Raw genomic sequence first — 25656 nt, forward strand, 5'->3', positions numbered from 1 at the left:
GTAGGCATCTGCCATGTTCCCAGAGACTAATCTCTAGTATGCATGCAGTCTCTGAAAACATGGAGCCCGGCATGTTCCCAGAAACAATTCATGTGGGAATCACCATGAAAATGGCCACTGAGCCATATTTCCAATGATTTCTCTTGCAGCAGTAACACCAACTTGGGACTCCAGAGAGGTAAGTGATTAAATATGCATGCAGTGTGGGCTCACCTGGACCCAGGGGCCCGTGTGCACTGCACACACTGCACCCATTATATAAACCCTTATTTTAAGGGTCCGGCTAGTGAGTTGCACACTATACCTGTTTGCAGAAGCTGGACAATATTTTAAGTACTGCGCATGTGTCTGAGGCTCACTGCTTAAGGGCTCCAATTGTTACTGCACTGAGATGCAGAATGAATGAATCAGATGCAGGGAGTGTGGATTTTAGTGGGCATTCCTGGGAGGTAACAGGGAGGTGGATAAAGATGCACAATAGCTCACACAGTACACTGTACTCATACTGACAAATTGCCGCTACCATGGGGGGTGTCCACTTGTGCACCAAAGGTCTAAAGATGCACCGACATAGATTTGAACTGCCGCAACATGCTGCAAGTGGGCGTCTTGCTATTCACAAAACCAGCAGTGGCATTAACATAAAGATGCAGATACTACTGTGGCAAAAGAAGCAGTCTTAGCCAAATACATGTGTGACTCTGGATCAGGCCAAGGTCCTGCATGTATAAAGGTAGAACCATGACTGGTTACTGTTTTTCCAACATTTAGTAATTTGCAGAAATTTACCTTAGGCTAGCAAAAGCATTGGCAAATTCAGGTAAGCTTTTGGGAAACAATTTGTTTTAGGATAAATTTAATTGAGAATTTAGAGTATCCTATTCCTCTTCTTTAAGGACCATAGTATCCTATATCTGTCAGACAGGCAACGTTTTGACTGTTATATAGTAGCAAAAAGAGTCTCTGCCTACTTTGTCTCAGCGCAGAGCCATAACTACGTGCACCTGGCACACAGCCCAGTCGCCCTGAGGGCGCAATGGCCAGCAAATCTGTCAGCGGCTCGTAATGAGTCAAATTGACTCATTACAAGCCGCCTGTGCTGTGTGTACCGCGCTGGAGGAGAAGAGGAGAGCAGCAGCCCCGGAGGCATGGGAGGAGGAGGGAGGGGGACTGGAGCTGCAGCAGCGCTCTGTGATTGGTAGCGGCGACGCTGCAGCAGTCCCTCTCCTTACGCATTGGCTGGCTGGCGCTGCTGTGAATGCTGGGATGCGCTTCCCTAATCCTAGCATTCACAGTGGCAGTGGCCAGCCAATGTGGAAGGAGAGGGACAGCTGCAGCGGTGCCACCACCAATTACACTGCGCTGTGTGGCTCCCGAGTCCCCCTCCCTCCTCCTTCTCCCCTGCCCAGGATCTACCAGCACCGAGGAGCCTGACTGCCTGAGCCAGCGAGGAGAGATGGTAAGTATCTGTCTATCTGTCTATCTATCTGTCTCTGTCTATCTATCTCTTTATCTATTTACTCTGTCTGCCGTAATGTGTAAAAAGGGGACGCTGTCTGCCGTAGTGTGTAAAAAGGGGACGCTGTTTACCGTAATGTGTAAAAAGAGGGATGCTGTCTGCCATGTGTAAAAAGGGGACGCGGTCTGCCATAATGTGTAAAAAGGGGATGCTGTCTGCCGTAATGTGTAAAAAGGGGGATGCTGGCTGCCGTAATGTGTAAAAAGAGACTCTGTCTGCCGTAATGTATAAAAAAAGGATGCTGTCTGCCGTAATGTGTAAAAAAAAGGATGCTGTCTGCCGTAATGTGTAAAAAGGGGGATGCTGTCTGCCGTAATGTGTAAAAAGGGGACGCTATCTGATGTAATGTGTAAAAAGGGGGACGCAATCTGCCGTACTGTGTAAAAAGGGGGGCGCTGTCTGCCGTAATGTGTAAAAAGGGGACGCTGTCTGCCGTAATGTGTAAAAGGGGGACGCTGTCTGCCGTACTGTGTAAAAAGGGGAACTGGCTGCCATAATGTGTAAAAAGGGGGACTGTCTGCCGTAATGTGTAAAAGGGGCTCTACCTGGTGTAGTGGCGCTACTGTGCGGCGTAATTTGAATAATGGAGACTACTGTGCACCGTAATATGAATTGGTATTATTTTGTGGCCACACCCCTTCCCCATGAAGCCACGCCCCTATATTTTTCCCCTATACTTTTTACACATGGCTGTCTGCCATGTGTAAAAAGGGGACGCTGTCTGCCGTAATGTGTAGAAAGGGGACGTTGTCTGCCGTAATGTGTAAAAAGGGGACGTTGTCTGCCGTAATGTGTAAAAAGGGGGAGGCTGGCTGCCGTAATGTGTAAAAAAGGGACGCTGGCTGCCGTAATGTGTAAAAGGGGATGCTGTCTGCCATAATGTGTAAAAAGGGGACGCTCTCTGCCGTAATGTGTAAAAAGGGGGACGCTGTCTGCCATAATGTGTAAAAAGGGGGACGCTGTCTGCCGTAATGTGTAAAAAGGGGTTGCTGTCTGCTGTAATATGTAAAAAGGGGACGCTGTCTGCCGTAATGTGTAAAAAGGAGGATGCTGTCTGCCATAATGTGTAAAAAGGGGGACTGTCTGCCATAATGTGTAAAAGGGGATCTACCTGGTGTAGTGGCGCTACTGTGCAGCGTAATTTGAATAATTGAGACTACTGTGCACCGTAGTATGAATTGGTATTTTTTGTAGCCACACCCCTTCCCCACGAAGCCACGCCCCTATGTTTATTGGGCTTGCCCATGGTGCGCACTGCCCCTATTTTCCATAAGGGGGGCACCAATGCCGTTTCTTGCACACCGCGCTAAACGACCTAGTTACGGCACTGTCTCAGTGCAACGTAATATTTCACCCAGCAATTCCCCTTTCACCTTCAGTCATAGTCACAAACATTCCACACAGAGTCCATTACTACAATTTGTGATAAAAAATAATATGGGAGAACTTACTGAAAGCAGAATGCTCATTCAAGCTAAACTGCTGATAGCAGACAGACTATAATGACAGAGCATTGCTGGGTCAGATATAGTGGCAGACATTTACTATTGTAACGATTAGACAATGCTGGGTCAAGGCTGGCAGTAAATAGAATGTCACATTTAGACTATGCTTATTTCAGTGATGGTGGCAGACTGTCTGTAAACATTAAACAATACAGTACAGTAAGTTCTGGTAGCAGAAAAGCTTGTGATCCAGGAACAGGCCAAGGTCAGGAGCAGGGGGCAGTCAGCAGAATCTGAAATACAAACAGAGTCAGCAATCAATAACAAGGACACAGGAGTGCAGGTCCAGCTATTAGCAAAGCACCAACTGTTACCCACACAGGTGGAGATGACTTTAACCTGTTGAAACCTATCCTAACCAATGGGATTGTGAGGAAAAGATCCCCCAGTCCCGTCTATTGAACAGTGAGGGTATGTGGTCTGAGAGAGCTAGGGTGCTACTCTGTAATAGAGCTAGGATGTTATGCTGATGGTACTTTGGAATTTAAAACTATATCTCCATCTCCGTATATTCAAGTAAATTCCACAGTACAATACCTTTAGGGTTTGCTATTCTTCTTCTTCTTATTGCACAGGTTCTTAAACTCGGTCCTCAGGACCCCACACGGTTCATGTTTTGCAGGTTACCTGTAGATTTTTAAAATGTGACAGTTGGTGATACACAGTGCACCTGCTGGGTGAAATGGAAAACGTGAACAGTGTGGAGTCCTGAAGACTGAGTTTGAGAACCACTGTGTTATTCTAAAGTTGTTTAAATCCTCAGCACTTTACAGATAATATATTACCATTCACATAGCTCTCTGTCCCAGTGAAACTCAAGTACAGCAATTTAGAACAGCTGGATTATGGTGGTCACTTTGGATAAATACACAAGTTCACTCTGCCACCATGAAGGAAAACAATGGAGTCCTTATATTTTCCACACAAATATTAATGTCAAGAAACACAGAGAATATGCTAGATTAAATGTATTTAATCACAAAAATATTTCCAAGGTTTGGTTACAGAAAATATTAAAAACAGGAACATAAAGATTATATTGCAGTAGTTTCAAGAAAAATAGGAAAAAACAGTGATGGGCTAGGATGCTGCTGCAGGGCCCCCACCTTTGGTTTTAACTCTCTTAGTGCCAGATGGTTTATGAATGAATCACTCACTCACTCATAGGTAACTGTCTCTCAATAGATGTTGGGGGTCACAAAATTATTTTAGAGGTGAGCCAATGAATCTTGGGACACTTCCCTAACCTCCATACAGTGGTTCTATGAACAGGAATATAACACATGACATTGGTGCTATGAAGCAGTAATGCTAACCACTATACCATCCAGGGGTGGTTTAAGAGAGGAGAGGGCCCATGTGCAGGATTCATGCAGGCCCCCTCATCTCTGCCAGTGCAGTAGACTCTGGCTTCTTTTTCTCCTTTGTGTAACTGTACTTACTCCACTGACTCGTGGTGCACCACCAATACATACAATTATAGAAATGTATCCTTTATATATGTCTAATAATTTTGGTTTCCTATGCTGGTGTCACGATCCGGGTATCTGGACGCCATTACCTGCCGTTAGGTGTCTTCTGAGACTGGCCCAGCGTTCCAAGTCCGGATTTCATCTGTGTCAACACTCTGCACATCCCTCCTGTCATTCTGAGACACTACCACAGCGGCGCCATGTTTGAATCCAACATGGCGTCTCCCGGCCTCCGCGGCCTCCGCCGCCGTTACTGTGTTATTGCTGCAGGTTCTCAGAATCATGTATCATGCCTGCCGCGGCCTCTGCTGCCCTCCAAGTGTCTCAGCATATAACTGTCATCTGGCGTCTCCTGTCCTCCGCGGCCGGCGCCACCATTATCATTATGTTTGCACATTTCATTTCAAACCAGTTTTCCCTCCAGGTTCCAGCATGGGCGCAGCCATGTTGGATTTGATCACATGCTCCAATTCCTCCAATCCACCGTCTCTGGAATCTGCATAATTGCCCAGCCAATGCCTGCATAGCAGCAGGTATAAGTATCCTGTGTCTGGGCCAGATAGATGTCAGTGCTTTGAATGTCATACCTTGTTCCAGTCTCTCTCTCCTGTGGCTTGTTTCTCCAGGTTCCAGTTCCTGTCTCCAGCATCCACAAAGAGACCTGCACCTGCTTTCCATCTTGCAGTGCAGCCTGACTCCACAGCCTTCCGTGGCTGTCCAGTTTCCAGCTATCTACTATCTGCTTCCAAGCAGCCAGCTTTCAACTGATTCCAGCTTCTACCAAACACCGGTGCTGATCCAGCGGATCCTATCTTATCAGCAGTATCCACTACCACCGGTAATTATCTATCAGCTATTCTGTTTCTACGCTCCCTAGCATCTCACATCAACCACTCTGTGTTTTATCACCTGGCTGGTTCCATCCAGCATCCACTCCGTGACTTTAGTACCTGGCTGATTCCATTCAGCATCCACCCTGTGTTTCATCACCTGGCTGATTCCACTCAGCATCCACTCCGTGTTTTACCACCTGGCTGGTTCCATCCAGCTGATACAGCAGCTTACTCAAGTTACCAGATTCACCTGCTACAACTACTGGCATGTTCCTCGGCTATTTCTACAACTACAACCAGGCCTGGTAAGGTGATTCCATCAAAGGACTTTTACATCTGTTCTAAACCTACCAGTGCTCTGAGAAACCTTCTATGGTTATGTATTCCAGGAACTGTGTTATTTGCCACTGTCTTTGCTAAACTTGAATACTGCTTGTTATCACACGGAGTCTGTTAATAAACTTTTATTTTGAATTTTAAACTGGTTGTCATGGTCACACCTTCGGGTAATCATTCTGCACTTACATGTCCAGGGGTCTGATTAAACCTCCCAGGTTTAATTTCATCTCAGCCCCTACAACTGAGGCTTCCTCCCGTCAGCCTAAACCCTCAGTTGTGACAGCTGGTAAGCATAACATCTTTGATCTAGTGCGGTATCCCCTCTAATTCTCATTTCTCTCCTTTCACTCTGATTATATAGAGAGATTGGTGTACCTAAGGAGTGTACAGTGTGAGATCACTTCTGACCACACACTGAATTGCTCCCTAATGGGAACCAATAAGACTTTTACAGACTTTTACAGTGCAGAAATATATATATATTATCAGGAGGATATGCAAGTGTAACTCAAAATATATATAATTTTGCTAACTACATGTTCAATATTGCCCAGTGTGATCGTAGTGGACAATAAGGATGAACACACAAACATTGTTGATGCTGCATAGCATTTATTGTTAATCAATGCAGGTATAGATACGTTGACACGCTATAATAGACATTGATAAAGCTCTGCATCCGGCGGACACCCTGTGTGCGGAGAGTCATATTTTAACACTCTTTCTAACTTCTTCATCTATATGTTTTTTATCCTGTATTTTGCAAGTTTTTAAATAATATATGAATTAAAAGTTATGTTTTATATGAAGTAATTTGCACCACATTAAGGCAACTCTTCTCTTTCTTTCTTTGTATGCATAATTATATGGGTGCAGGGTTGCAGTGTCCTCACCGCACACCAACCTATTATACATATGCCAATGATGCCCTCTGTGGGGGTAATTCCAAGTTGATCGCAGCAGGAAATTTTTTAGCAGTTGGGCAAAACCATGTGCACTGCAGGGGGGGGGCAGATATAACATGTGCAGAGAAAGTTTGATTTGGGTGGGTTATTTAGTTTCTGTGCAGGGTAAATACTGGCTGCTTTATTTTTACACTGCAATTTAGATTGCAGATTGAACTCACCACACCCAAATCTAACTCTCTCTGCACATGTTATATCTGTCCCCCCTGCAGTGCACATGGTTTTGCCCAGTTGCTAACAGAATTCCTGCTGCGATCAACTTGGAATTACCCCCAGTGTTACTTCATTTACTCATTTTGTTTTGACATGTATGCTACATATTTACTTATCTATAACCTAATATTTCGAGCATATATTCTATAAAATGCCTTAAAAACAAGCTTGCCCACTTTTGAACCAAATAGTTAGGTTTTGCAAACCCATGTGCAGACAGAGCCATCATTATGGGGTGCAGGCCGCACCTGGGTGCAGAGCCGGCCCTAACCAATATGATGCCCTAGGCAAGAATTTGGCTGGTGCCCCCTAGCACCGCCGCTGGTTCTGCCTCTGACCTTGCACCTCTTTCCCAGCACCATCACCCCTCACCCATAGCAGTCCTTGTACCCCCTATTTTTTAAATAGGAACAGTTCGCACATTTGACGCACAGCCCAAAAAGGGGCATCTTCTTGCTGGGAAGGGGCATGGCCACACAATAGTAACCCCAATTCCAATTACGCCATACAGTACTGCAACTTTATTCACATTTTATCTTGCGATAGTGTCCATAATTCGTATTACATCCCACAGTAGTATCACTTTACCTTATAAATGTTACTCCTCACAGTAGAGCCCCTTATTCACATTACATCACACTGAATTGCTCCTTATTCACATTACACCACACCTTATTGCTCTTTATTCACATTAGATGACACAGTAGTGCCCTTTCTATATGCAACGCCACATAGTAGAGCACCTTATACACATAATGCCACACATTAGTAATGCATTTATACACAATTCCACACAGTAATGTCCCTTACACATATGAGACACATTAATGTCTTTATAAACATAATGCACCTTACACATTATGACAACCTTTATTAATGCCCTTTTACACATAATGTCCCTTACACATATGCCGCACATTATTAATGCCCTTATACACATAATGACACACATAGTGCCCCCTACACATTTGCTGCACATTATTAGTGCCCCTATACACATAATGACACACATACAGTAGTACCCTGTTACACATATGCCGCACATTATTAATGCCCTTATACACATAATGACACACATAGTGCCCCCTACACATTTGCTGCACATTATTAGTGCCCCTATACACATAATGACACACATACAGTAGTACCCTGTTACACATATGCCGCACATTATTAATGCCCTTATACACATAATGACACACATAGTGCCCCTTACACATATGTTGCACATTATTAATGCATTTTTACATGACACACATAATGCTCCTTACACATATTCTGAACACTACTGCACAACCAACCCACTCACATGCACACATCACTCACACTGCCACTAACACTGTGACCTCTGCCTCTGCTTGGATACAGATGTGTCCTCACAAATCTTGCATCAATGCTAACGTCGGGCACCTTTTTTTAATGAAAATGCATCATATTTGCATTGCTATGTGGCTAGGATGCACAAGCAGCTTCTGCTGATTAAACTGATATGCAGCATGCCAATATACTGTGTAAGACTGTGGCTGTATCTGCATATGAAATGCTACACACAGAATATAGGCATGCCGCATATCATTTTAATCAGCAGAAGCTGCTGATGCCCCTAGGCATATCAAATGCCCTAGGCAATTGCCTAGTTTGCCTATGCCTATGGCCGGCTCTGCCTGGGTGTCACCCTTTCAGGGGGTGACTCCAAAATGCTGACTCCTTCGCAGTGACAAGGAGTCGAGTGCTGCACTGTGTCATTCTCATTCAGCTCCAGGCTCCTGTCACTGAGGAGAACCTGGCAATGAAGTGAAGTCGCCATGAGCATCCCAACAACCCGGAGGGAGCAGAAGGGGTGGGGGGGGGTGGAGGGGGTTACATGCTGCACTGGATGTCACTGACAATGGTGCCTCCACTGTGCACAGTAAAGAAAATGTAACAATACTGAGCCTGCATAGATTACCAATAAGTCTTCTTTTAGCCCATGAACATGCTAATGCGAGATGTTTTACCAAAAGTGTGATGCTGCATTATTATTTAATTCCATCTTAAATAACCCACTCTCGCTCTTCCTTTCTCCAGGTTCATGCAGTTTATCACAAATCTCCTGTAATGCAGCACACATCCATGGGCACACACCCCTTGTACTGAAGGACACATGCACTGTAATGTAATACATAAGCCATGTAATGAAGCACACATGCAGTCTAATGCAACACATACACCATGTAATGGAGCACACATCTCCAGTAAATCAGCAACCTCACTTGGGCAAACATTCACCTGTAATTCTTTACACATCTTTAGAGTGATTGGGAGCGATGACATCATCACTGTGTTGCACGCACCTGGCCCAGCCTCAGCCTCTAGAATATTCAGGGAGCCTGGGAGGCCGACCTTTATAGCTGGGAATCTCTAAAATTCCAGTATGAGCTTGTGATGTATGAAATTGTTTTTGGATAATTGTCATTTCACTAAGGTTCTGATGTAGTGTAGGACCTGAAAGCAATATAGCCACTGTTATGTGTTTTTATAATAGGAGTACTTTAAAAATAAATAAATATGCAAAGTAGACTGTTCATAAACATAAACGAATTGGTACAGATCACGTAAATTGACAAATCGCTTAGGTGAGTATTGGTAGGTTATGTGAGAATGCAGTCTGTGATTTCATTTGGAAAAAAAAATTAGAGTGGTGTAGTTCAAATGAATGCTACAGTATATTTTAATGAAATTCAGAAATAACAAGAGAATTGTAGTTCCATATTAAATTACACTGTGGTGATCCATGTTAAATTCTTCTGTGTAATATTATAATCAGTGGTAGATTTTACCTATGGTCTGTAGAACTGCAACTCTCCCAGGTAAATGCACCACCCAGCTCATTATCAGTGAAGCCAGATGCAGTCCTTGACTACACTGGCTTCACTATGACTGGAAGTGATTTCTTATTGGACGTCCTACAAGTCAGTCACTGGCACTACAAGCAGTCTCATTTGAAGGTGTTGCCTCCATCTGGGACTGCCAGACTGGGCTGCGATTAGCAGAGAGCTGGCTTCCTGTAGGAAGCCACTCCTTGGCTCATCAGCCCTAGCCGTAGAAGCCTGAGGGATTGCGCTTGCGCAGTCCGGCCGCTGCTGGTGCACATGCGCCGGTCCCGGCACCTGCCGGATCCATTGCGCAGATGCCGGAACCCAGCTGACTGTCTCCTCTCCTCCTCTCCCTTCTCTGGGCAGGCACGGGTAGGGCAGCCACCCTACCACCATCAGGTGTGAGCCACCCGCTGGTTATAATACATGTCTATATTGCTCTTTGGTGTTACACTACATTGCATCACTAACTACAGTGAACAATGTCATGCGTCCCAAGATTAGATACCTTTACACCAGATCAATTGCACCACTAGCTTTCTACTGCAACTTAGGGGGAGATTTAGCAAAGCTTGGAGAGAGATTGGAGCGAGGGAGAAAGTACCAATCAATCAGCTCTTGACTGTCATTTTACAGGCTGTATTTGAAAAACTAAATAAAAGCTGATTGGTTGGTACTTTCTCTCTCTCCACTTTATCTCTACCTAAGCTTTGATAAATCTTTCCCTTATTACAAAAACCAAGGAAAATAAAGGGAAATGACAAGAAGCAATATATGATTTCTCAACTTCATTATAAATGAGGCAAAGTTGCAAAATACATATGTTAAGAATCATGTTTACATTTCATCACAGCTTAAATAAGTGAAGCCCAAGACTGCAATATCAAGTCTCCTATAAACCAAATGGCAGAACCTACTGAGATGTTGCCATGTAGACATTCGTATATCCATGCAGTGCTCTGACAGGAATGTAATCAGCAACAACAAGCAACACACCACTCCACAGATGTGTCAGTCGCTCCAAGACCACCTGTAGAGAGGCTGTGGAGATGTGTGTGAAGCCAGGCAAGACTGATTGCCAATTAGTGATACTGTGGCATGGTTTACAGATCTGTGTGGCAGACAACAAGCAGATATGCAGTGTTCATTGATTGTAGATGAAGCAAAGAAATGAAGTTTGCTTTTAAGTATGTCCTAAGCATCCTCATTCCATGAACTAGTTGACTATTAATGTAAAAACTAAAAGTCTACAGATAGCCAGAATAATGTATTACTTTGTGCATTATATTTGTCAACTAAAAAACCCAGGCCGAGCCTGCAACACCATGGATGTTCCATGCAGAGAGGATTACTGGACTGCACGTCTGCTTCTGTAGGAAATAATTCATTTTTTATATATTTGACATAAGAAATACAGCTCATAGATGAGAGGCTTTTATGTTTTTTTGTAACAAAGTACAGAGCTGTGCTACTGCTATATCATATATTATTATATACCCAACACAGAATAAATATACTGTATATGCTGTACAATACCACTAAATGTTCCGTTATTCCATTTTAACCAATATCTACACTTTTAATGTAAATGGGAGATAATTCACCATCTATTTCACCCATGAATTTCAAATTAATATAGAATTGCATGTAAATCGGTCTAAAAAATAGTTTTTATTTATAATGCTCAGAAGCATAAACAAAGGGGTGTAGTATGTGTTGCTGGCGGTCGGGCTCCCGGCGCCCAGTATACCGGCGCCAGAATCCCGACCGTCGGCATACTGACAGCTGGGTGAGCGCAAATGAGCCCCTTGTGGGCTTGCTGCGCGAGCTACGCGTGTCACGCTATCTATTCTCCCTCCAGGGGGGTCGTGGGCCCCCAAGAGGGAGAAGAACTGTCGGTATGCCGGCGGTCGGGATTCCGGCGCCGGTATGCTGGTTGCCGGGAGCCCGACCGCCGGCAAAGTGAAGACCACCCTAAACACAGGGCCGTAGGGAGGGGTGCGTGAGCTGTTGCTCAAGATGCAACCACATCTGCATAAATAGCAAAATGCAGTCTTTTTGTGGAGCAGGTGATTAGTTGCAAGCGGCATCCATATTCACAGCTACATGGATCCCTAGGACCTATGCAGTAGAGTCATTTCTATTTAAAAACAAACAAATACAACCAGCTCTAGTGCTACCTGCCTAAATCAAGGGGACAAAAAGCTAAGTGATCCAACTGAAAATAGCAATTCCAGAAGTAGGCTTTCCAAGAAAAGTGCTGGTGGCACTATAGCAAGGAAACCGGCAACATGTGTTCCCCCTCTTTAGAGAATAACTACTTGTCATATAATCAGCAATTCGGGTATCACCAAATATTTTCACCATTGCAGTACATTTAATATCCCTTCAGACAACATCACCAACATATTAGTCTTTAATTAAATCTGTATTGACAAATGTTAATTAACAGTAACAAAAGTTATATTTTTTGCTATGCTAACCATCAATAGTCAAAGGTCCACCCTACTTCACTCCCAATGTTCCAGCTCACCATGCACAGAGAACTGCATAGGCACATCTGCAGGTAAAAAAACAAAACATTTTGTTGGTCAAATCCTCAAAATCATTTATACCTAACTCTGTATGAGCCGGCCAGTGGGGCATATTCAGTTATGTCCGGACATAGCTATTCAATCACGGCCGTTTTCGGCCACTTTTCCGACAACGCGGATTCGATTTGTTAACAAATAGTCGAAAATAGCTGCGTTTTTGACAAAAACACATGGATTTGCGAGTAATTTGCCGATCCACGTGTTTACCAACAGGACGGATTTTTCGACAGTCGAAAAATCGGCACTGTGATTGAATAGGTCGAATGTAAATTCGACCAAAAAATGGGCGGAAACTGCAGTTTTTCCGACTGTCGGAAAATTCGGCACTAGTTGATAACCCCCTATGCAATAATGATATTAAGTGAAGAGAAACATGATTGGGATGGGTTAGAGGGTCTGCTAAGTAAGCACAAGCCTTATAATAAATATATGTTTTAAGCATTTCACATAAACACACAAAGGTATATTGATTATTGATACCTATACGCTGCGCATCAACCAACATAAGAGATTGTCACGAGAGTCCAACCTTTCAATTGTGCCTCACTTATACCATTATTCTCTAAAAAAAATTGTTCCATACTGTATATTCTCATGCATTATCAATTTCTGGTGAACAGGCTGCATTCACATGAATATTGTTTCAACCCACAATTTGGCTGCTTTCACTGTGTGTAGATGAGTAGAGCCATATAATTATGTTCAACTTACAGCCAGCAGGGAAAGGAATCTAAAACTGTCAATTATAGGAATTTAAAACAGTAATTAAAATAGACTTTGGTTAATATATTTTATTCATTATTACATGAAAACTATTACTATATCATGCTAGACATTTGTTCTGCAAATATGTACTTTTTAGTAATTCAGTTCTTTTGTCTCCAATTCTACTCTGCTGGTAGCCACATCTAAAGTGCTAAAGAGATTGCTGGTGCTATATGTATAAGTATTTATAAAGAAGTAATTAAATACATTTATGCAGAGAGGACAGATTCTAACAAAGAAAATAAGGCTACTAATTTGATAGGAATCCTAGTAATTTTGTCTGTAGCTCCAGTAGCAAAGGGACCAGCGGTGGCTCCTACCTATGTGGAAGAGGGGGTCTGCCGCTGCCTGGTCCGCCAGAGGAGTAAGAGAGCCCCTGCTGATGCCGCCACTGGCCGGGTCCCAGCACCTACGTAATGGAGCTGACAGGACCTGGGACTGATGCATGCTCACAAGTGGCTGCTTGACTGCGCATGCACAACCACCGGCTTCTATGGACTGCATTGGCTGCAGCCCATAGAAACTGCCTAGGGCTGACAAAGCAGGCAGCTGGCTTCCTACAAGAAGCCAGTTCTCTGCCTATTGCAGCCAGGTCTCGGCAGTCCCAGAGAGAGGAAACACCTCCCAGTGGGACTGCCTGTAGTGTCTGTGACTGGCAGGTAGGACTTCCAATAGGAAGTCACTGCTACTCACAGTAAAGCCAGTGCAGTCTCACAGACTGCATCTGGCCTCACAGACCGTGAGCAGGGTGGCAGATTTTACCTCGGGGGCTGCAGTCCTGCAGCCCATAGGGACTGACAGGGACTGATATGTAGCTCCAGTAAGGCAGGGACAGATATAAAGCTCCAGTAGGGCAGGGTCTAATTTGTAGCTCCAGTAGGGCAGGAACTCTTCTATGGTATTTATAATGCTTTGTTTCAGGATTTTCAAACCAAAAAGTTCACCAGTGTACAGAGTGGCTTTTATAAAAGTTCTGCTAGCCACATTGCCATAGTTTGCATGAATCTATAATCTGTAAACCTGATCTGTTTGAGGGAGAGATAGCCACCTAGTAACAGCTGGTGGGATTGAAAACCTCTTAGAAATTGAATCACATCAATTTTGTTTTAAGGAGCTCAAGCCACATTTCTCAGCAGCTTACCAATGATGACTTACCAATGATGGCTATCCCAAGTACAAACTCTGAGTAGCGGATTAGCAAAGAAAAACTCAACTATCAATGAAGGCATAGGAATTTATTTGTTAAATTAACTGATTAAGAACATAAAGTTAAATAAGTGGCAACTGCATGATGTACATTGTAAAACTTTATTTTATTTTTGAAGAAGTATTAGACAGTCTATTAATATTTGGTTTGGGTGGGGGTGGCCTGAAAAGTAGTAGGGGTAGTATTCATTCAGTCAACCCAATGTTTAAGTCAAAGATTAAAAAAAACAAGCTGGGGAGGACTTACGATTCCGGCATGGAGGAGTAAACAGCAGCTCCCGCGAGCTCCTCCATCACCGCCAGCTTACCTGCTTACCGCTGAGTAGTACAGCCTCCCTCTGCTGACTGTTGCCGCTCTCAAATGGAGAAGTTCCTGGGTGCTCCGGCTCACTCCAAAATACCGCCGCCAGCTCTCCCTATCAGACAGGAGAAACGCGCGCTGAGCAAAACATGGCGCCGAGCGTGGATTCAGCTCCAGGAATGCCAGCAGCTAAGAAGGCTATTACAGCTGCCTCTGGAGACCCTGACCAACCACAGGTGTGTGTTAATACTGCCTCCCCAGTCACTTTCTCTGAAATAGTGGCTGCAATACAAAATACAATGCTCCATTGGTGCAGAAAGCAGTATGTGACATAACAACACAACTGCAGCAGCTCACACACAGGGTGTCAAAAACAGAGGAGCATCTAGGAACCACAATTGATGATGTTATACTGTTGAAAAACTCAGTTACACACCTGGAAAAAGACAATAGACGTCTTCTTGATAAAATTGATACTATTGAAAACTGTACATGCCGCAATAATTTGCGTTTAGTCAGTTTGCCAGAATCAATTAAAGGTCAGGGGCTTGAAAATTTTGTTCGTAATCCTCTTCCAAAGCTTTTACACATTGAAGCACTGACACTCCAGCAGTATAAAGCAACGGCTGTCTTGCTCTAATTTGGTTATATAAGTCAGTTCAATAGTATTTGTTCAATTATCCTCAGTATTTGTTATTTTCTTTGAAATTACATTATAATCTTTTCATGAAAAACTATGGCTATAACAATTTATGATTGTGTATTTCACATACATATCTGATGGGTACTGGTGGTAGGAAGGTAGCTCTGCCACTAGAATGTTCTGAATTTACTGTTTTGTTCACCTGAAGTCCAGTTTCACATTTATCTTAATGATGTTTACATCAATAATACTATTTGTGCTGTTTGTTTTTTTCTCTATATATTTTCCCCAGTCTGACGTCTTGTCTCTTTCCTGTTGTGGTTTTCCTTCCCACTCTCCCTCCCCTCTCCCTTTCTTCACCCCCCCCCCCCCCCCCCCCTCCCTGGAAATTGAAATTATACATGGTACATCAATGCCTGGCATTTTTCTTGTGTTGTATTTCATATAACGAGCATTAAAATTGGTACACTTAATGTAGGGGGCATTAATACCTTAGCTAAACGTCATACAATTTTGTTATATCTCACTATACAATCTATCGATATAGCTTGTTTGCAAGAGACGCACTTGGTTTTACAGTAAACTAAAAAACTACAGATGCTGAATTGGTCATTATTGGGAGCTGCATCCCTCAATTCAAAGTTTTGTGGTGTAGCCATATTGGCCACACGGTCACTTCTCATAGAGATACTGGGGGTCATTCCGAGTCGATCGCTTGCTGACGTTTTTCGCAGCGCAGCGATCAGGTCTCTACTGCGCATGCGTATGCACCTAAATGCGCATGTGCAACGTACGGGTACACAGCGGATCGTTGCTGAGCTATGGATTTAACAAAGAATCCATTCGCATGGGCGATCGCAAGGAGATCAGGAAGAGGGCGTTTGTAGGTGTCAACTGACCGTTTTCTGGAAGTGTTTGGAAAAACGCAGGTCTGTCCATGCGTTTGCAGGGCGGGTGTCTGACGTCAATTCCGGCACCAAAAACACTGAAGTGATCACAAGGGCTGAGTAAGTCTAGACCTACTCAGAAACTCCACAAACTGTTTTTGCACAGCTCGGCTGCACAGGCGTTCGCACACTTGAGGGCCACTATCTGTTATATCTGATCCTGAAGGTCACTATGTTCTGATAGACTTTAAATTGGGTGATAAACAATATCAATTATGCAATGTCTATGCACCTAACAACTATAAAAAAAAAGTTTTCTTTACCTCCCTTATGGCCAAATTATATACATGTGATCTTACCTCTTTAATTTTATGTGGAGACCTTAATTTAGTATCATCCCATTACCTAGATAGATCTCATTACAGCAAATCCCTTAGACCTCTTCCGAAAATAGGTGTCCCTTGGCTAGCAAAAAGACTAAACCTAATAGATTCCTGGCGAGCGATTAATCCTACGGAGAAAGAATTTTCTTGCATTTCCATGGCCCACCCATAATACATGGTCCCGGATAGACTATATTTTAGTTGGCTCTATTCTCTTCCCGAATATTAAACAAGCTAACATAGAGCCGGAATCGTTATCCGACCATGGGTTGGTCTGGATTGAAATTATTGCTTTATGGAATCATATTTATGAATATTAATATTTAATATATCATATATGGTATTTAATATATGGATATATTTCAATTAATATGCATTTATCATATATATCTGCAAATATATTATGTCAGGCTTACAAACTAATTGGCTGATACATATATGCAGTCCTTATACATATGACTTATGAAGTTATTAAGTTAAGATTCCTTAAAGAGAGTTCAAGCTTGAATATTACCGCTCTTTTTATATGATTCTTTATTTACAGGCAGATCAAATCGTACAGAATAAGATATACACAGTAGTGATATATATACTAATTATAATTATATATGCTTCCTTCGTTACATAACATAAAACAACATGACATAAGTTTCACAAACAGTTTCAATTGCTAACATAAAATGTATACTTGCAAGTTAAAGATTGCCATCCCAAGAATCATTCCTTCTGCATGTTCTCCATGACTTCTCCTCCTGACTGACTTCCTTCCTTCTCCTTCTTCTTCTCCCTCTCCCTCTTCCTTCTAACTCCTAACTACAAGTCTGGTCCTTTTATCTCATATTTTACCAATTCAAACTATCATATTCTCATAGTTTCCAATGGAATAGGTAATTATAGGTTTGTCAGATTCCAAGGTGTAATAAAACAAACATTGAACTGGGCTGTCGTGTCCTGTTCACGGAGGCATGGTGTCATAAAAGTGTGGTGTCCACACTGCCTTAAGCAAGTATAGTATTGTAAAATCTGGAATGTCTTTTCATCCAAAGTTCTGTTGTATTGACAAGTTTTCCTGGGGTCGGTTACACAATGTTTTATCAATGGATGTGATCTCTTTTCATAGTAGTTAATTTATACTCCCTAGCTTTTAACCTTCACTGGACAATAGACAAACCAGTAGATTCTGATCTACTGTAAGCACACCTGTGAATTCCAATGACCAACAGAGCTCTGTCACATACCTATTATCATTTATGGCCTAATACCTTTTCTCTACAATGACTCTTGATCTTACTGTAACCTCTCTGGCCTTATTTATGACTAGAGCAGGATAAACCTGTTCCCTACACTATTTTTTACCATCTTGCTGTAAAACACAAATATACAGTATATCTATATAAACACATACACAAACCTAATCTCTTAAATCAGCTAAACATTACCTCATACATTCAAACTTATTTCATATCTATTCCTTACTATATATATCCAGTATACTGTCCACTATGGTAACATCGCCTATTTATAATGAATTATATTTTGATTCAGACAATATCCATTGCCCTAATATTATACTAAGTGCAGACAATTACCTATAAGGCAACAGTCGCCCCCTTGTGGCCATGAGAAATTCTTTTGATTGGCCACACATTAAACTAGCGTAATTGCTTCCAAATACATTTCAAAATATTCCTTCAAACATAACTTTCGTTGTAACCATAATATATACCATAAGTGTAATAATAATAACCATTATGATTTTAAAAATCTCTAAAAATTCTTAGCTTACCTAACCTTATTCTACTTTTTAACTAAAGCAGACAAAACTGAGGTTTTTATTCAGTATTCATGAGGAAAACTAATTTCTACAGACATTTGGAATACCACAGCCCAATTGTAGACCTTTTTTTCTGTATCTGGATCAGTACGTTTGGACATTTTTGCTGTTCTTGTATGTAGCAATTTACTGGGATAAGACTGTCATCTGCGTGGTTTGCTTGCAATTGGAGATGCCTTGCGTTTGCATTATGGCCTTGCGTTTGCAACATTTGCACCATTACTAGAAGTAGAATTCTTCGTAGCAGCTGCTCCTTTGCTTGCCATTTCGCTGTTTGAGGCAGAGGGCTGTGTACGTCGAGTGCTGTGTCTTGAACATTCAGTACTTGTGACGACCCTCAGTAATAGTAATAGTCTTTATACAGTCTTTAGCAGTTCTGTTTCCTTTGCGTTTATCCAATGCCGCAGTTGTGACCAGTGTCCATATTGCTTTTGCACAAACAGGTTGTGATTTTGAATAGAACAGGCATATATGAAACAGTCTTTTTTTTTTTTTTTTCTTTCTTTCTTTCTTTCCTTGCTTGTTAATAGTAGGTCTTAATTGTCTTCGGGCAATAGTACCACAAATGGCTGTGAGTAGTACACCTACTCTGTTCTGTATTTCCTCACTGAATAAATTACCATGCAGTCTTAAATCTCCTTATTCTACCTTGTACCTATTTATACATCTCAATCTTACATAAACTTATACCAGTTTAACCCATATAAAGGCGTTTTCTATCCTACCTATATTTTGACTAATAATTATTTAAAATGCTTTTGATGTGTATATAGTAACATCCTATCAATACAATAAATGAATATAATTTTGCTTCAAACAGATATTAAATATCATTTAGGAATGGCTTTAAATATATCTAATTCCATCCAATATTATTTTATATGCAGCCATGTGCATATACAGTGACCCTGTTATGCTACAAATAATTATCTTAGACTTGTGACAGTCTTTATTAAGAGAATTATTCATCCCACTTAATAATCTCGGCCCAATTTGTTATAACGTGGTATACCATCCTGTATTAGATATTTAATTACTTTTGAAGCTTTTACGAAGGAAGCATAGGTAGTATCTATTGTGTAATATATAAAAAAAACATAAAATATTTACAAGGTATATATGCAATGATATAAAATATATCTCAGACAAATGTTTACATATATGTGATTAAGGTATATGAAGGGATGAGACAGTTCTGTATAATCACAGTGATGAGATGTGCTGTACACTGTTGTGGGAGTGTACATGTAGTTTGAAAGACAAGTAATGATTACTTGTGATGAAAGGGTTAATGAAAACCTTCCCCTTTCTTGTGAAACTGGAAAAATCCTTGAGGATTTGTCCATATATCAGTCTTTAGGGATGCTATGTAGATTTTGCTGGATAGCAGCGATGAAAGGGTTAATGAAGACCTTTTCCCTTGTAAATTGGAGTCTTTTTGGAGTCTTGCACCATTCTGTATACAGGTTGCCAGGATTACTATGAATCAAACAAAAATACATACAATGACTATCACAGATATTTATACAGTGATTTAACATAGCTTGCTATGCATTCTGTCCTATCTGCTGCATGTTATCAGGTACAGAATTTACAAATGTGTCTTTTAACGATTGAATAACAAACAAACAATTGTTTCTGGCCTGTGCCAATCTTTCCTGTCACATTGTGTGTCAATGACAGCACAATTGTCGCTGCAGATATGATGCAGGTTTAATTTGGAAACTGTGGCTGTTTGAACATCAAAGCAAACAATGGCTTCATTGGATCTAACAAGTAAAGGAATGATACTACCGTATTCACTTGTGACCATACTCCCTTGTGATGCAGCCTGGTCCCAGACTGTCTTTAACCATAGCGTTTGCTGCTTGGTGTGGCTCCTTAGTTTGGAAGAATCTTGGAGCTTCTGAAAAAACCTACTTTTGTGGGGAGAGAAACTTGTTAAACTTTGCCAAATATGTATTGCAGGTCCCAGGGCTTTCTGTCTTTCCACACCTGTAATAAAATGGTTATGGCACCAGGGCATAAAAACATTTTCATCCTGGTGATCCTTTTTGTCATTGTTAATTGGTGTGTGGTTTGCAGAATGACACTCTGCATGTGGTCTCTCTGAGAGCATGCAAACATTTGCACCATCACTAGAAGTCTCTGAGTGCTCTGTGGGGGTTACATAAGTTTGGGAACTTTGTTTGTAAACATGCATTCCTGAATTAATTTCATGGATTTTCCCTTTAAACATGTTTCCAGGTGAATACATTTCAAGGTTTGCAACTCTGGTTGCCATGGGAGTTTTCACCATGGGGAACTTCCCCACCCCTGTGTGCACTGTACTGCTGCTATCAGTGTTTAAATCTGCTGACAATTCACCTTTGCCTAAGGGCATAACAAATTCTTCATTTACATTGGGAACTCTGAGAGTGTATTCAGCAGAATACTCATAATCTGAGTTACAATGATCTTCCCCCTTACTAGACACAGTATAGGGGACATCTCCTATTGCTGCTACCTCCTTTACATTAATGTGCTGTCTGATGATAGACACATCCGGCACATTGCTACTTTCTTCCTTTACCACAGAGGCTGTTCTGCTGGTGGTCTGTGTGACCATAGCAGACTCCATGCGCTGCACATTGATGCAGTCCTGCAACATGTAACTTTCCTTAATTTTAGGATCTTGACTGATTAAGTCATTTCTGACTCCTGTAGACTCTGTGTACAGAGTTTCACATACCTCAACACTATTCCTGTTTGGTGTTTCTATCTCAGCTTGCTTGCTGGATGTTATCTCTTCATCAGAGATCTTGACAATTTGATTACAAACTGTCAGGCTTTTCGCTTCTGCCCCAAACTTTTTCTGTTTATTTTTCTGTTTAAGGGACTTAAATAACGAATGCATTTTTGCATTAATGGTCAGGCACGCCTTACGAAGACGTGAACCTGATTCTTCTTTACATTTCTGTTTGGCTTCTAGAGCCGCAGTTCTGCGCATTTTTCTAAATGCTACAGAAAACTTTTGCATTTTTAACATTTCAATGCTAAATTTATATATTCTTTGTTTTTAGTACTGAAGGTATCCTCTCCTTAAGATTGACCGGTGTCTTAAGGTTAAACTCTAATACCTGGTACATTTATACATTTATTTGGAAATACTCTTTTCCACTGTGCACATTTTCTATTCTAGGCCTTTAAATTCTTTATTCTCATTTGTAACCTATTCCACTGTGATCTTGTATTTTGCCAGCAGGCTTATAGCCTTTGGTGCTGCTTCCTAATAGATATTATGTTAGTTAAAATAACGTATATTGCACTAACACATTTATCCTAGGTTATACAGAATACAAAATTGACATTACACAATGGTAATAAATTTTCATAGATACATCCCCACCGTGATTCTGCAGATTTGGTAGCCAGCTTATAGCATCTGCTACTCCTCATAAATATTATAGATCAGATAATCAGATTCAGTAATAACAAGTCCAATTCGTGGTCGCCAATATTGCTTTATGGAATCATATTTATGAATATTAATATTTAATATATCATATATGGTATTTAATATATGGATATATTTCAATTAATATGCATTTATCATATATATCTGCAAATATATTATGTCAGGCTTACAAACTAATTGGCTGATACATATATGCAGTCCTTATACATATGACTTATGAAGTTATTAAGTTAAGATTCCTTAAAGAGAGTTCAAGCTTGAATATTACCGCTCTTTTTATATGATTCTTTATTTACAGGCAGATCAAATCGTACAGAATAAGATATACACAGTAGTGATATATATACTAATTATAATTATATATGCTTCCTTCGTTACATAACATAAAACAACATGACATAAGTTTCACAAACAGTTTCAATTGCTAACATAAAATGTATACTTGCAAGTTAAAGATTGCCATCCCAAGAATCATTCCTTCTGCATGTTCTCCATGACTTCTCCTCCTGACTGACTTCCTTCCTTCTCCTTCTTCTTCTCCCTCTCCCTCTTCCTTCTAACTCCTAACTACAAGTCTGGTCCTTTTATCTCATATTTTACCAATTCAAACTATCATATTCTCATAGTTTCCAATGGAATAGGTAATTATAGGTTTGTCAGATTCCAAGGTGTAATAAAACAAACATTGAACTGGGCTGTCGTGTCCTGTTCACGGAGGCATGGTGTCATAAAAGTGTGGTGTCCACACTGCCTTAAGCAAGTATAGTATTGTAAAATCTGGAATGTCTTTTCATCCAAAGTTCTGTTGTATTGACAAGTTTTCCTGGGGTCGGTTACACAATGTTTTATCAATGGATGTGATCTCTTTTCATAGTAGTTAATTTATACTCCCTAGCTTTTAACCTTCACTGGACAATAGACAAACCAGTAGATTCTGATCTACTGTAAGCACACCTGTGAATTCCAATGACCAACAGAGCTCTGTCACATACCTATTATCATTTATGGCCTAATACCTTTTCTCTACAATGACTCTTGATCTTACTGTAACCTCTCTGGCCTTATTTATGACTAGAGCAGGATAAACCTGTTCCCTACACTATTTTTTACCATCTTGCTGTAAAACACAAATATACAGTATATCTATATAAACACATACACAAACCTAATCTCTTAAATCAGCTAAACATTACCTCATACATTCAAACTTATTTCATATCTATTCCTTACTATATATATCCAGTATACTGTCCACTATGGTAACATCGCCTATTTATAATGAATTATATTTTGATTCAGACAATATCCATTGCCCTAATATTATACTAAGTGCAGACAATTACCTATAAGGCAACAAAATGACCTATCTACACGAAACAAACCCTAATCCTTTATAGAAATTCCCCTCCCACTTAGCGAAATCTATTGGCTTTACAATTAAATTAGATTTAGTTTGTGACAATTTTAAGTTGACCATTTCTATTCATGAGACAGAAAATCCGTCCCTCTTTTGGCAGACAGCCAAATCTGTCTTAAGAGGTGAAGTGATTTCCTACTGAGCGCATATTAAAAAACAACACAATCTTTTGTATTTAGAAAAATAACAATTATTGACATCAGCTTACCAAACCTTTAAACTAAATACCACCGTAGAAAACAAAAGCTTGTATATTACAGCTAAGACACACTTCAATGATCTTTTGCAATCAGTAGGCGATAAACATAATTTTAATGTCAGCTATAGTGTTCACCGCTGTGGAAACTAGGCTGGCAAGCTCCTTACCACATTACTAGCAGGATCCAGAAAACTGATGGTGGTGCACCCGTTACAAACTTCAGATGGTTCACTCTCTACATCCAATAGATAAATAACTGAAATTATGTGAGAATTATTTGTGAACTTATACTCTCCTCCTTCCCCATCTTCACCCACTATGTCATAGAATACTCCTGATCCTCAATCTTCTCATTCTTCACAATTTTGGGAAACCCTTCCCCTACCCCAGGTACCTGTGGAATTCATTCCCTCCTTAACATCTCCAATTATGTTAGAAGAAGTTTTGAAAGCTATTAAGCAGCTTAAATTTTCTAAAGCTCCTTGCCCTGTTGCTGTATTAAAAAACTTACCTAAACCAGGTAGAGACTTATCATTACCAGGTTCTTATAGGCCGATTTCATTATTAAACGTTGACTATAAAGCATTCACAAAAATCTTAGCAGAAAGACTCAAATCAATCCTACCGTTAATCATACATATAGACCAAACCGGCTTTATAGCATGTAGACACTCAGTAGTTAACCTCAGGAGAGTCCTATTGGTCATTTATCATGTATCTTCAAATCCCTTTTTCAAATTCTCCCTTTAATTCTCACCTTAGACGCAGGAAAGGCCTTTGACCTTTTATTGTGGCCTCACTTATTTCGTACTTTAGAAAAATTTGGTTTCCCGAATAGCTTTGTTTCAATCATTCAATCTCTCTACTCTGCTCCATCTTCTAGCATTGCGTGTAATGGTGTCCTATCATCCCCATTTCTATTAAAAAGAAGTCTATTATGACATGCGTTTGTTCTTTTAACTTTTTGTAAGTCTAATCTGTGCATTAAAAACTGTGCGTGCTTTTAACAAAAATACTGCACTATGGTCTGTGTTTAACGGTGCCTCTTGTTTAAACCCATACACATTTGGGAAAGAGGCACTTATTTTTCAGATTTTGGGGAATCCATCTGTTCCATTTCTGAATATTAATACCTGATACGAGGATCCCCTAAAGTGAATCTTCTTCCTCCATTCAATACATCAAAGAGGAATAACCTTTAAGGGTGAATGCATTGTTTACCAGTTATTTGTTCACTTTTACATGTCACTGGGTGAGCGCTATTATCATATGTAAAAGCTTTTTTTCCATTGTTATATCTTTTGAAGTGTGGGATACACCTCTTTTTGCACCTGATTTAGCTGCACTCCCAGTTAATTGCGCATATTGTTGAAAACACCTATTATATTCATATTCATGATTTGGTCAATGCAGAGAAAGGCAATGTGCCACAAGCTTATGTAATACAGCCCGATGTATGAGCCCAAAGAGTGCTCACCTCTTAAATATTTTCTACCTGACTTCAAATTATTTTGTTTATATTTATAGCAGCAAAGTACAGAATCTATGAATATCATAAAACACTGACAGCATGTATAATCTCATTTATTTAAGAAATATTAGGAAATCTGTTCAGTTTTTATTCATCATTGCAATTTTATGGTTCTTCTTAAAGCATAAAATCAAGTTTATGGATATTCCTTTCTGATAAAATTAGTGTGGGCTGGTTGAATATAATATTAACTGTCAGAGTTTTTCAAACAATGAAGCTGATAATCTGATTGCCATCTTTGAAATAGATGTCTAAATCTAAAAATAAAACGTGTGATGAATCATACCATTAAAAAAAAAAAAAGAAATGTGATAAACTTGTGTAGTACACTTAATTATTTTAAATGTCTTCAAAATAGATTAGCAACAATCTAAACAACAAGAGAAACAGGAATGCCCCTGCAGCTCTCAATTGTAAGGCAGAGAGAAATGTTACTTCTGTTACCATAAATAGTTTTCTACATCAATTCAATCCATTAGCCTTTTAATGTTTAATAGTTGACGCTGTATATTGACATGGACTTTGTCTTGTCCAAAGCATAGGAGATGATGATGATGGTGTCATATACAGTCATATAAAGGACAATGCAGAACTGATCGCAAGTCAGCAAGCTTTGGAACTGTATATGCATATTTTTATCCATATGCAGAGTTGTATTCTTGTATGCGGCTGGTCTGTTCTTATACATACAGTATGCATTAGTTTTATAGCTGATCATCATCACGGCATACTTACACC

At 40.5% G+C, this 25656-nt stretch overlaps 1 protein-coding gene across 2 annotated transcripts in view; it reads left to right on the plus strand.

The window, feature by feature from the left end:
• LOC134927889 (cadherin-6-like) overlaps positions 1 to 25656 on the plus strand; it is a 470497-nt gene that overhangs the window by 324952 nt on the left and 119889 nt on the right. The gene's annotated exons all lie outside the window — the stretch shown is intronic.

This window comes from Pseudophryne corroboree, chromosome 5 (genome assembly GCF_028390025.1).
Source record: "Pseudophryne corroboree isolate aPseCor3 chromosome 5, aPseCor3.hap2, whole genome shotgun sequence".
NCBI classification, from domain to species: Eukaryota; Metazoa; Chordata; class Amphibia; order Anura; family Myobatrachidae; genus Pseudophryne; species Pseudophryne corroboree.